This window comes from Oncorhynchus masou, chromosome 8, assembly GCF_036934945.1.
Source record: "Oncorhynchus masou masou isolate Uvic2021 chromosome 8, UVic_Omas_1.1, whole genome shotgun sequence".
NCBI classification, from domain to species: Eukaryota; Metazoa; Chordata; class Actinopteri; order Salmoniformes; family Salmonidae; genus Oncorhynchus; species Oncorhynchus masou.
Genome location: NC_088219.1, coordinates 789555 through 801931, shown reverse-complemented (window position 1 = coordinate 801931; position 12377 = coordinate 789555). Strand labels below are relative to the sequence as shown.

Sequence of the window (12377 nt, the reverse complement as noted above, 5' to 3'; positions counted from 1 at the left end):
ACAGTACAATAGAGTACAATACAATAAAATACAGTGTATTACAGTGTAAAACACTAAATGATACTGTAATCTGCTTCCCCAATGAGGCCCTTTACCTACTTCACCAATGAGGCCCTTTACCTGCTTCCCCAATGAGGCCCATTAACTACCTCCCCAATGAGGCCCTTTATCTAGTTCCCCAATGAGGCCCTTTAACTACCTCCCCAATGAGGCCCATTACCTACTTCCCCAATGAGGCCCATTACCTACTTCCCCAATGAGGCCCTTTACCTACTTCCCCAATGAGGCCCTTTATCAACTTCCCCAATGAGGCCCATTAACTACCTCCCCAATGAGGCCTTTATCAACTTCCCCAATGAGGCCCTTTAACTACCTCCCCAATGAGGCCCATTACCTACTTCCCCAATGAGGCCCATTACCTACTTCCCCAATGAGGCCCTTTACCTACTTCCCCAATGAGGCCCTTTAACTACCTCCCCAATGAGGCCTTTATCAACTTCCCCAATGAGGCCCTTTAACTACCTCCCCAATGAGGCCCATTACCTACTTCCCCAATGAGGCCCATTACCTACTTCCCCAATGAGGCCCATTACCTACTTCCCAATGAGGCCCTTTACCTACTTCCCCAATGAGGCCCTTTATCAACTTCCCCAATGAGGCCCTTTATCATCTTCCCCAATGAGGCCTTTATCTATTTCCCCAATGAGGCCCTTTACCTACTTCCCCAATGAGGCCCATTACCTACTTCCCCAATGAGGCCCTTTATCTTCTTCCCCAATGAGGCCCTGTATCATCTTCCCCAATGAGGCCCTTTACCTCCTTCCCCAATGAGGCCCTTTATCATCTTCCCCAATGAGGCCCTTTATCAACTTCCCCAATGAGGCCCTTTACCTGCTTCCCCAATGAGGCCCTTTATCATCTTCCCCAATGAGGCCCTTTACCTACTTCCCCAATGAGGCCCATTACCTACTTCCCCAATGAGGCCCTTTATCTAGTTCCCCAATGAGGCCCTTTATCTAGTTCCCCAATGAGGCCCTTTATCATCTTCCCCAATGAGGCCCATTACCTACTTCCCCAATGAGGCCCTTTACCTACTTCCCCAATGAGGCCCTTTACCTACTTCACCAATGAGGCCCATTACCTACTTCCCCAATGAGGCCCTTTATCTAGTTCCCCAATGAGGCCCTTTATTATCTTCCCCAATGAGGCCCATTACCTACCTCCCCAATGAGGCCCTTTACCTACTTCCCCAATGAGGCCCTTTACCTGCTTTTGGTTCTAGTCAAGATTCTAGCAGCCGTGTTTAGCACTAACTGAAGTTTATTTAGTGCTTTATCTGGGTAGCCGGAAAGTAGAGCATTGCAGTAGTCTAATCTAGACGTGACAAAAGCACGGATTAGCTTTTTGGCATCATTTTTAGACAAAATTATCAGATTTTTGTTCAACGTTACATAGAAGGAAAAAAAGCTGGGCGTGGAAATGTCTTGATCTGTTCGTCAAAAGAGAGATCAGGGTCCAGAGTAACGCCGAGGTCCTTCACAGTTTTATTTGAGACGACTGTACAACCATCAAGATTAATTGTCAGATCTGGATCGTGATCTTCCTGCAGCTTCGTCGCTAGGGGTTACCTGTACCTGTGCCTACTCTTACTCCTTCCCCTGTGATTTGGACATCGGCAACTTTCAGTCCCTACTCTGGATCGAGTGAGGCTTCTCCATCTGTCGTAGGCCTGCACCGGGCGCCAGGAGCACCGGGCACCATGATGCGTGGGAGTGGGCGGATTTCCTCGTCTTTCTCGCCAGCCGTGATTTTGGGCAGCTCCATGGTAAGAAATATGACTTGTTCCGGGTGCAAAAACAATGTCCCGGAGTATCTACAGTCCCGGAGCTCGAGTAAATGACATTACTAAGCTGCTCCTGAATGTACTACACCAGGACATAAACATTGATTCTATCCTAGTCCATGTGGGTTTTAGTGACATTATGAAGGGCAGCTCTGAACAGTTGAAACTGGATTTTAAAGAGCTGATTGACTGTCTGCTAGACACTAATAAAGACCCATCATATCTGGTCCTGATCCCTCTCTATATCATGGCATTGAATGCTTTAGCAGGATTCTTTCCTGCCTATGTGACATTTGTTGACAATTTCAATACTTTTTGGAAACAAAACACATTTTATCAGGAGGACTGGATCCACCCAAATCCTATGGGATCCTTTGATCCAGGATCCTGCGTTGAGACAATGACTGATCAATGACCCAAGCCCAGCTCAGTTAATCTCTACCATTGTAACGCAGGTTCCTGGATCCTTTAACAGCATTATAAGGCTGCGTTGAGACAATGACTGATCAATGACCCAACCCAGCTCAGTTAATACCTACCATTGTGTCTCTGAGTTGTCGTAATGCTTCAGTAAATGTACATTATCCCAGGGGTGTTGGAAGACACAATGGAAGTAACTTAACGTCCCTTTACTGCCCTGAATCCCTCTGCAGGTTCATCTGCCTCACCTAAAGCCCCTTCTGGTGGGAAGCTGCTATAGACCACCAAGTGCTAACAGTCACTATCTGGATAATATGTGTGAAACGCTTGATAATGTATGTGATACCAACAGAGATGTATATTTTCTGGGTGATTTAAATATTGACTGTCTTTCATCAAGTTGCCCACTCAAGAAAAAGCTTCAAACTGTAACCAGTGCCTGCAACCTGGTTCAGGTTATCAGTCAACCTACCAGGGTAGTTACAAACAGCACAGGAATGAAATCATCAACATGTATTGATCACATATTTACTAATGCTGCAGAAATCTGCTTTAAAGCAGTATCCAGATCCATATGATGTAGTGATCACAATATAGCAGCCATATGTAGGAAAACCACAGGATGTAGTGATCACAATATAGTTGCCATATCTAGGAAAACCAAAGTTCCAAAGGCTGGGCCTAATACCATCGTGGCCAAAAGTTTTGAGAATGACACAAATATTAATTTTCACAAATGGTGCTGCTTCAGTGTCTTTAGATATTTTTTTGTCAGATGTTACTATGGAATACTGAAGTATAATTACAAGCATTTCATAGGTGTCACAGACTTTTATTGACAATTACATGAAGTTGATGCAAATAGTCAATAATTGCAGTGTTGACCCTTATTTTTCAAGACCTTTGCAATCTGCTCTGGTATGCTGTCAATTAACTTCTGGGCCACATCCTGACTGATGGCAGCCCATTCTTGCATAATCAATGCTTGGAGTTTGTCAGAATTTGTGGGGTTTTGTTTGTCCACCCACCTCTTGAGGTTTGACCACAAGTTCTCAATGGGATTAAGGTCTGGGGAGTTTCCTGGCCATGGACCCAAAATATCAATGTTTTGTTCCACTTAGTTATCACTTTTGCCTTATGGCAAGGGGCTCCATCATGCTGGAATAGGCAGTGTTCGTCACCAAACTGTTCCTGGATGGTTGGGAGAAGTTGATCTCGGAGGATGTGTTGGTACCATTCTTTATTCATGGCTGTGTTCTTAGGCAAAATTGTGAGTGAGCGCACTCCCTTGGGTGAGAAGCAACCCCACACATGAATGGTCTCAGGATGTTTTACTGTTGGCATGACACAGGACTGATGGTAGCGCTCACCTTGTCTTCTCCGGACAAGCTTTTTTATGGATGCCCCAAACAATTGGAAAGGGGATTCATCAGAGAAAATTACTTTACCCCACAGATGCACTCACACCTGCTTGCTGCCATTCCTGAGCAAGGTCTGTACTGGTGGGGGCCCGATCCCGCAGCTGAATCAACTTTTGGAGACGGTCCTGGCATTTGCTGGACTTTCTTGGGCGCCCTGAAGCCTTCTTCAAAACAATCAAACCCCTCTCCTTGAAGTTCTTGATGATCCGATAAATGGTAGATTTAAGTGCAATCTTACTGGCAGCAATATCCTTTCCTGTGAAGCCCTTTTTGTGCAAAGCGAGGATGATGGCATGCGTTTCCTTGCAGGTAACCATGGTTGACAGAGGAAGAACATTGATTTCAAGCACCACCCTCCTTTTGAAGCTTCCAGTCTGTTTTTCAAACCCAATCAGCATGACAGAGTGATCTCCATCCTTTTCCTCGTCAACACTCACACCTGTGTTAACAAGAGAATCACTGACATGATGTCAGCTGGTCCTTTTGTGGCAGGGCTGAAATGCAGTGGAAATATTTTTGGGGGATTCAGTTCATTTGCATGGCAAAGAGGGACTTGGCAATTAATTGTAATTCATCTGATCACTCTTCATAACATGCTGGAGTTTATGCAAATTGCCATCATACAAACTGAGGCAGCAGACTTTGTGAAAATTAGTATTTGTGTCATTCTTAAATCTTTTGGCCACGACTGTTGTGCATACAATAAGATTTATAGTGATTCTGATGTTGTTGATGTAAATAATATTTGTTGGTCCGTGGTGTGTAACGAGGAGCAAACAGACGTTCCACTTGACACATTTATGAAATGTCTTATCCCAGTTACTAATAAGCGTGAACCCATTAAGAAAATGACTGTACAAACGGTGAAATACCCGTGCATTGATGAGGAAATTAAAAATGTCATGGTTGAGAGGGATGAGGCAAACGGAATGGGAAATAAGTCTGGCTGCACAACCGATTGGCAAACTGAGAAATCATGTGACCAAACTGAATAAAAAGAAGAAGAAACTACACTATGAAACGAAGATAAATGACAGAAATATTTTACCTTTATTTAACCAGGCAAGTCAGTTAAGAACAAATTCTTATTTTCAATGACGGCCTAGGAACAGTGGGTTAACTGCCTGTTCAGGGGCAGAATGACAGATTTGTACCTTGTCAGCTCGGGTGTTTTGAACTTGCAACCTTCCGGTTACTAGTGCAATGCTCTAACCACTAGGCCAACCTGCCGCCTCTACACTCTAACCACTAGGCTACCCTGCCGCCTCTACACTCTAACCACTAGGCTACCCTGCCGCCTCTACACTCTAACCACTAGGCCAACCTGCCTCCCCAAGAATGATCGTAAAAAGCTTTGGAGCACCTTTGTCACGCCCTTAGAGATCCTATTATTCTCTATGTTTGTTTGGTCAGGGTGTGACTCGGGTGGGAAAGTCTATGCTTTCTGGTTCTTTGATTTTGGCCGGGTATGATTCTCAATCAGGGACAGCTGTCTATCGTTGTCTCTCATTGGGAATCATACTTAGGCAGCCTTTTTTCCTTTTCTCATTTGTGGGTTGTTGTCTTTGTTAGTGGCAGGTATGGCCTTACAGAGCTTCACGTTCGTTTGGTTGTTTATTGTTTTGTTGGCGACATTTAAAATAAAAGAATGTGCGCTTACCACGCTGCACCTTGGTCCGGTCATTCCCTTGACGACGTTCGTGACAGAACAACCCACCACAAACGAAACGGACCAAGCGACGTGGCCGGGAGGAGCAGACCGAGTGGACATGGGAATACATTCTGGAAGGAAAGGGATCATGGACATGGAAGCAGATGGAAAAAGCGAGGAAGGCGGACGCAGAGAGGAAAGGGGACCTGCGTTACACAGGGTCACGGCTGGCAAGGAAGACCGAGAAGCGACTCCAAAACATTTTTCGGGGCGGGGCACACGGGGAGGTTGGCAGAGCTAACTCCCCGTGCTTACCGTGGGGAGCATGTGACTGGTCAGGCACCGTGTTATGCGGTGATGCGCACTATGTCTCCAGCCCGGTGCGCTATATTCCAGCTCCTCGCATTGGGAATCCAGCCAGGACGGATGGTGCCGGCTCAGCGCTCGTGGCCCAGTGTATCCGATCCACACACCAGGCTTCCAGTACGTCTCCTCAGTCCGGTGAGACCTGTTCCTGCTCCAGCGAAGCCTCCAGTGATGATCCATGGCACCAAGCCTCCAGTGATGATCCATGGCACCAAGCCTCCAGTGATGATCCATGGCCCGGAGCCTGTAGTGATGATCCATGGCACGAAGCCTCCAGTGATGATCCATGGTACAAAGCCTCCAGTGATGATCCATGGTACAAAGCCTCCAGTGATGATCCATGGCACAAAGCCTCCAGTGATGATCCATGGCACAAAGCCTCCAGTGATGATCCATGGCACAAAGCCTCCAGTGATGATCCATGGCACAAAGCCTCCAGTGATGATCCATGGTACAAAGCCTCCAGTGATGATCCATGGCACGAAGCATCCAGTGATGATCCATGGCACAAAGCCTTCAGTGAGCCTCCAGTCAAGCGTAAAGCCTCCAGCTCTATCATTCATTGAATCAGATGGCTCATTCATTACAAAACCTACTGATATCGCCAAGTACTTTAATGATTTGTTCATTGGCAAGAAAACTTAGGCTCGACATGCCAGCAACAAATGCTGACATTACACATCCAAATATATCTGACCAAATTAAGAACGACAATAATTGTTATTTTGAATTCCGTAAAGTGAGTGTGGAAGATGTGAAAAAATGATTGTTGTCTATCAACAATGACAAGCCACTGGGTTATGACAACTTGGATGGAAAATGACTGAGAATAATAGCAGACAATTTCCAATCCTATTTTACATTTCTTCAATTTAAGCTACTAGAAAGTGTGTTCCCTCAGGCCAAGAGGGAAGCAAAAGTCATTCCCCTACCTAAGAATAATAAAGCTTTACTGGCTCAAATAGCCGACCAATCAGCCTGTTACCAACCCTTAGTAAAGTTGGAAAAAATGGTGTTTGACCAGATACTATTTTACAGTAAACTATTTTACAGTTAACAAATTGACAACAGACTTTCAGCATGCGTATAGGGAAGGATGCTCAACAAGCACAGCACTTTGACTTTGAGTGCCCCTGTGTAAGAATTTCCACAACACATTCAACAAGCACGGCACTTACAGAAATGACTGATGATTGGCTGAGAGAAATGTATCATAAAAATATTGTGGGGGCTGTTTTGTTAGACTTCAGTGTGGCTTTTGACATTATCAATCATAATCTGCTGCTGGAAAAATGTATGTGCTATGGCTTTACACCCCCTGCTATAATGTGGATAAAGAGTTACCTGTCTAACAGAACACAGAGGGTGTTCTTTACTGGGAGCCTGTCCAACATAATCCAGGTAGAATCAGGAATTCCCCAGGGCAGCTGTCTAGGCCCCTTACTTTTTTCAATCTCTACGAACGACATGCCACTGGCTTTGAGTAAAGCCTATGTATGCAGATGATGTATATGTATCCAGATGAGTCAACACTATACACGTCAGCTACTACATCAAATGAAATGAAAGAAACACTTAACAAAGAGCTGCAGTTAGTTTCAGAATGGGTGGCAACGAATAAGTTAGTCCTAAATATTTCTAAAACTAAAAGCATTGTATTTGGGAGACATCATTCACTAAACCCTAAACCTCAACTAAATCTTATAATAAATAATGTGTAAATTTAACAAGTTGTCATGGTCAAAACATTTGGCTACAACAATAGCTAAGATGGGGAGGAGTCTGTCTATAATAAAGCGCTGCTCTGCCTTCTTAACAACACTATCAACAAGGCAGATCCTACAGACCCTAGTTTCTACCTACTTAACAACACTATCAACAAGGCAGATCCTACAGGCCCGAGTTTCTACCTTCTTAACAACACTATCAACAAGGCAGATCCTACAGACCCTAGTTTCTACCTACTTAACAACACTATCAACAAGGCAGATCCTACAGGCCCGAGTTTCTACCTTCTTAACAGCACTATCAACACAGCAGGTCCTACAGGCTCTAGTTTTGTCACACCTGGACTACTGTTCAGTCGTGTGGTCAGGTGCCACAAAGAGGGAATTAGGAAAATTGCAATCGGCTCAAAGTAGAGGAGAGATTGAAAATAAGTATTTGGTTACATACAAACAAGCAAGATTTCTGGCTCTCATAGACCTGTAACTTCTTCTTTAAGAGGCTCCTCTGTCCTCCACTCGTTACCTGTATTAATGGCACCTGTTTGAACTTGTTATCAGTATAGCTGTCACCTGTCCACAACCTCAAACAGTCACACTCCAAACTTCACTATGGCCAAGACCAAAGAGTTGTCAAAGGACACCAGAAACAAAATTGTAGACCTGCACCAGGCTGGAAAGACTGAATCTGCAATAGGTAAGCAGCTTGGTTTGAAGAAATCAACTGTAGGAGCAATTACAGGCCTCCCTCATCTTTTTAAGTGGGAGAACTTGCACAATTGGTGGCTGACTAAATACTTTTTTCCCCACTGTACGGGAGGCACTATATATATAAAGTGATTGAGTTGCATAGATTTCATGACTAAAAGCTTAAAAGGACAAAAACACTTACTTTTTCTTTTGTAAATTGAAATTTGCTGTCGTAAATGTTAGCCTTTGCAGGATGCGCTGGGGATATGGTCACTAGTGTAAGCAGGTGGAGTGACCTCATTTAACAAAGTAAATTCATCAGGCTTAAGCCATGTTTCAGTCAGGCCAATCACATCAAGATTATGATCAGTGATTAGTTCATTAACTAATACTGCCTTGGAAGTGAGGGATCTAACATTAAGTAGTCCTATTTTGAGATGTGAGATATCACGATCTCTTTCAATAATGACAGGAATGGATGAGGTCTTTATTCTAGTGAGATTGCTAAGGCGAACACCGCCATGTTTAGTTTTGCCCAACCCAGATCGAGGCCCAGATACGGTCTCATTGGGGATAGCTGAGCTGACTACACTGACTGTGCTAGTGGCAGACTCCACTAAGCTGGCAGGCTGGATAACAGCCTGCTGCCTGGCCTGCACCCTATCTCATTGTGGAGCTAGAGGAGTTAGAGGCCTATCTATGTTGATAGATGAGATGAGAGCACCCCTCCAGCTAGGATGGAGTCCGTCACTCCTCAGCGGGCCAGAGACAATTACTCAATGCCGACAAATCTTTCTAGTTAAGTTACACGCTGAAGTTATGTTGCGCTTGGTGACCTTTGACTGATTCATCCTAAGATTGTTGGTGTCGATGTGGATAACAATATCCCTATACCATCTAACACTTGCCAGTTTTAGCCTCAGCCAACACCATCTTCAGATTACACTGGGTTTTCAATTTGTCAGAACTAATGAGAAGGCTCAGACCCCGTAACGGGTGGAGGAGAGACCTGAGAAGGCTCAGACCCTGTAATGGGTGGAGGAGAGACCTGAGGCTTAGACCCTGTAATGGGTGGAGGAGAGACCTGAGAAGGCTCAGACCCTGTAATGGGTGGAGGAGAGACCTGAAGAGGCTCAGACCCTGTAACGGGTGGAGGAGAGACCTGAGAAGGATCAGGCCCTGTAACGGGTGGAGGAGAGACCTGAGAAGGCTCAGACCCCGTAATGGGTGGAGGAGAGACCTGAGAAGGCTCAGACCCTGTAATGGGTGGAGGAGAGACCTGAGAAGGCTCAGACCCTGTAACGGGTGGAGGAGAGACCTGAGAAGGCTCAGACCCTGTAATGGGTGGAGGAGAGACCTGAGAAGGCTCAGGCCCTGTAATGGGTGGAGGAGAGACCTGAGAAGGCTCAGACCCTGTAATGGGTGGAGGAGAGACCTGAGAAGGCTCAGACCCTGTAATGGGTGGAGGAGAGACCTGAGAAGGCTCAGACCCTGTAATGGGTGGAGGAGAGACCTGAGGCTTAGACCCTGTAATGGGTGGAGGAGAGACCTGAGAAGGCTCAGACCCTGTAATGGGTGGAGGAGAGACCTGAAGAGGCTCAGACCCTGTAACGGGTGGAGGAGAGACCTGAGAAGGATCAGGCCCTGTAACGGGTGGAGGAGAGACCTGAGAAGGCTCAGGCCCTGTAATGGGTGGAGGAGAGACCTGAGAAGGCTCAGACCCTGTAATGGGTGGAGGAGAGACCTGAGAAGGCTCAGACCCTGTAATGGGTGGAGGAGAGACCTGAGAAGGCTCAGACCCTGTAATGGGTGGAGGAGAGACCTGAGAAGGCTCAGACCCTGTAACGGGTGGAGGAGAGACCTGAGAAGGCTCAGACCCTGTAACGGGTGGAGGAGAGACCTGAGAAGGCTCAGACCCTGTAACGGGTGGAGGAGAGACCTGAGAAGGCTTAGACCCCGTAACGGGTGGAGGAGAGACCTGAAGAGGCTCAGGCTCTGACTCCGACTCGTTGCTTAGTGGAGAAAACTGTCTCTGGTGACACTGTGTGTCATTACACAGTGATGTTTATATTATGATCTGTAATGTGAAATACAGAGTTTTACTTGCCACCGACCTGTAAGCTAATGTCAAATTCATTCCTTTAGAGTGTACCTATAAGGAAGTGGTTATTTTAGACTGTTGGCACACTGCCAAAATCCTGAATATCATACAATTGATTGTATTGTACTGTAAAGATGGCAATGCTAACGTAATAGCAATGAATGAATGAAATTAATTGAGTGGGAGGGGTTTGTATTTCACAGTATTTTACTGTAATTATATGGGATTGGTGAAAGCATGTTGGCTGTGAGGTAAAGTGTTTACACATTAAAGCATATTAATGAATATTTGGTGTTTTATATCACTTGGATGACTAGAAGAAAAGCTTCCAAAACATTCCCACAGCATGATGCTGCCACCACCATGCTTCACTGGAGGGATGGTGGCAGGTTTCCTCCAGATGTGACAGTTGGCATTCAGGCCAAAGAGTTTGATCTTGGTTTCATCAGACCAAAGAATCTTGTTTCTCATGGTCTGAGAGGCTTTAGTTGCCTTCTGGCAAACTCCAAGCTGGCTGTCATGTGCCTTTTACTGAGGAATGGCTTCCGTCTTGCCACTCTACCATAAAGCCCTGATTGGTGCTGCATAGATGGTTGTCCTTCTGGAAGGTTCTCCCATCTTCACAGAGGAACTCTAAACCTCTGTTTTGGTACCCTTCCCCATATCTGTGCCTCGACACAATCCCGTCTCAGAGCTCTATTGTCACATTCGTGATTAAAGACGGCCCTTTATTACACGTGAAACTTCAACAAAACAAGAAACTAAAAAATTAAACATGAAAGTCGTGGTGCACAAAAACACTCACACAAACACGATATCCCACAAAACAGGTGGGAGAAAGGGCTTCCTAAATATGATCCCCAATTAGAGGCAACGATTACCAGCTGCCTCTAACTGGGAACCATACAAAACCACCAACATTGAAATACACATTCTAGAACACCCGCCTAGTCACACCCTGACCTAAAGCACTATAGAGACATATATGGACAATTCCTTCAACCTCATGGCTTGGTTTTTGCTCTGACACACACTGTCAACTGTGGGACCTTATATAGACAGGTGTGTGCCTTTCCAAATCATGTCCAATCAATTTCATTTACCAGAGGTGGACTCCAGGATGATCAATGTAAACAGGATGCACCTGAGCTCAATTGGGCAAGGGGTCTGAATAGTTCCCAAATGCACTGTATGTGACAAAATATTTTGATGCACCGACCGGGAGTTTTACTGTGCGACTCGGTAAAAAAAGCTCCCAGATAATAATTGTTGTAATGATTAGGCTTCGCTGTACCATAGTTTCCGAGTGCCCAAGAGAAAAGGTGAGTGCAGATTCAATAGCATCATGGTTACACCCTGGCTACAGTGAAAACGCCTTCTAGCCCAGCCAGGTCAAGAGATCTGACCCATATTACCGGAGCAACATTTTAGAACACATTCTAGAACACCCGCCCAGTCACACCCTGACCTAAACCACTATAGAGAATCCAACGGCTTGCTTCTAGCCCAGCCAGGTCAAGAGATCTGACCCATAATACCGGAGCAACATTTTACTTTCCTATAGTAGATCACCGGGACCACATTTTACATTAATGCGCTGTTCTAAAACTACTCCTGCGTTGTTAACAATTTGTTTGGTCATGTTACCTCATTAGCTAGCTAACAACATGGTAACTTCCCCCAGTATATCCTCATTAGCTAGCTAACAACATGGTAACTTCCCCCAGTATATCCTCATTAGCTAGCTAACAACATGGTAACTTCCCCCAGTATATCCTGGGGTCCTGTGTGGCTCAGTCGGTAGAGCATGGCGCTTGCAACGCCAAGCGTCGTGGGTTCGATTCCCGCTAGGACCACCCATATGTAAAAGTAGTGGCCCCAGCCGACTTGTAAGTCGCTTTGGACAAAAGCGTCTGCTAAATGGGATATATATATTATATATTATATATATTATCCTCATTAGCTAGCTAACAACATGGTAACTTCACCAGTATATCCTCATTCGCTAGCTAACAACATGGTAACTTCCCCAGTATATCCTCATTAGCTAGCTAACAACATGGTAAATTCCCCAGTATATCCTCATTAGCTAGCTAACAACATGGTAACTTCCCCAGTATATCCTCATTAGCTAGCTAACAACATGGTAACTTCCCCAGTA

The 12377-nt window shown here is 45.3% G+C and overlaps 1 non-coding gene across 1 annotated transcript; it reads left to right on the top strand.

Annotated features, from left to right (window-relative positions):
- Window positions 1–11996: 11996 nt before the first annotated feature.
- Window positions 11997–12072, top strand: trnaa-ugc (transfer RNA alanine (anticodon UGC)). Its single transcript has one exon. It is a non-coding gene; the product is annotated as a tRNA-Ala (tRNA).
- The last annotated feature ends 305 nt before the right edge of the window (window positions 12073–12377 follow it).